The sequence below is a fragment of the Myotis davidii genome, unplaced genomic scaffold, assembly GCF_000327345.1.
Source record: "Myotis davidii unplaced genomic scaffold, ASM32734v1 scaffold711, whole genome shotgun sequence".
Classification (NCBI taxonomy): domain Eukaryota; kingdom Metazoa; phylum Chordata; class Mammalia; order Chiroptera; family Vespertilionidae; genus Myotis; species Myotis davidii.
The window spans coordinates 201,036-202,151 of record NW_006285235.1 but is presented as its reverse complement, the minus strand read 5'-3'; the positions used below and the strand labels follow the sequence as shown (position 1 = coordinate 202,151).

Below are 1,116 nucleotides of genomic sequence, written 5' to 3'. Positions count from 1 at the left end.
GAGTTTACCCCCTAAGTGTGTCCCTTATGGATCTGAGGAGTTGTAATCTGGATGGTTCCACTCTGACCACTGGGTACACTGGATCTTGGATCTAAGGAGGTGCTGATTTAGCCTCATAGCTCCCAGCAGAAGCTGCGAAGAGATCTGCAAATTCCCCTTCCTTTTTGGGGGGTTTGGAGGTGCCCAGATGAGGCCCAGCTGTGAAGTAATGCAAGCTGCTGTGGGGGCTTAGGCCTTCTCTTGGAAGTTCTGGGTCTGTTTGACCCAGCTGCAATTTGTTAGGTAATTTTCAGATTGCAAAGGGCCAGGGCATTCATATGCAAAAGCCTCTGCTGCAGCCTGCGTGAGGCGGGGTCTCAGGGAATCAACAGGGTGGAGCAAGCAGCTATGGCTGATCCTCAGCCCTGCCCTATGGGGCCCTGCATCGCAGTGTCCTGGTAATTGCTGCAAGCACCTCTGAGGGAAAGCCGCCCTCAAGTTCTTAGTTCTGCCTGCTGCCAGACAGCCCAGTTTCTCCCCATATGAGTCCTAGGTCTCCAGAGACTTCCAAGAACTGGAGTTCAGAGTAGTTGGGAGCTTGTGACTCCCTCCCGATTCAAAAAGACAACTGTGTCCTCAGGTGCCAGCCCCTTTCCATGCATGCTCGAGCCTCCATACCTCTGCACTTTACTTCCACAGCTCCTATGAGTCTCAGTGTTCTTTTCTCTTTCTTTCTAGTTGTAGAATTTCCACTCAGCCAGCCTTCCTGTATTCTGGATGATGTTCATGTTGTCTTTTTGTTGTATTTTTGAAGTTGTTGTGGGAGGCAGCAATTTCTGGTGTTTACCTATGCTGCCATCTTGGTTTCTCCCCTGCTGGAAGTTTTAAATGACTGCTTCAATTTCATCTGTTGTTGTTGGACTACTCAGGCTTTCTGATTCTTCCTGATTCAGTATTGGAAGATTTTATGTTTCTAGGAATTTGTCTATTTTGCCCAGGAGGTCTAGTGTGTTAGCATTTGGCTTACAATCCTTTATATTTCTGTGGTAGCCTTTGTTATGTTGCCTATTTATTTGGACCCTTTCTCTGGTTCTTAATGAGTGTGGTTAGTTCATCAATCCTGTTTATCTTTTCAAA

General features: G+C 47.2%; 1 long non-coding RNA gene across 1 annotated transcript in view; it reads left to right on the top strand.

The window, feature by feature from the left end:
* Positions 1–373, top strand: part of LOC107181841 — a 15,021-nt gene extending 14,648 nt beyond the window's left edge. The window contains exon 3 of the long non-coding RNA XR_001512543.1: positions 349–373. This is a non-coding gene — a long non-coding RNA (uncharacterized LOC107181841). The remainder of the gene's footprint in view (positions 1–348) is intronic.
* Positions 374–1,116: the final 743 nt, after the last annotated feature.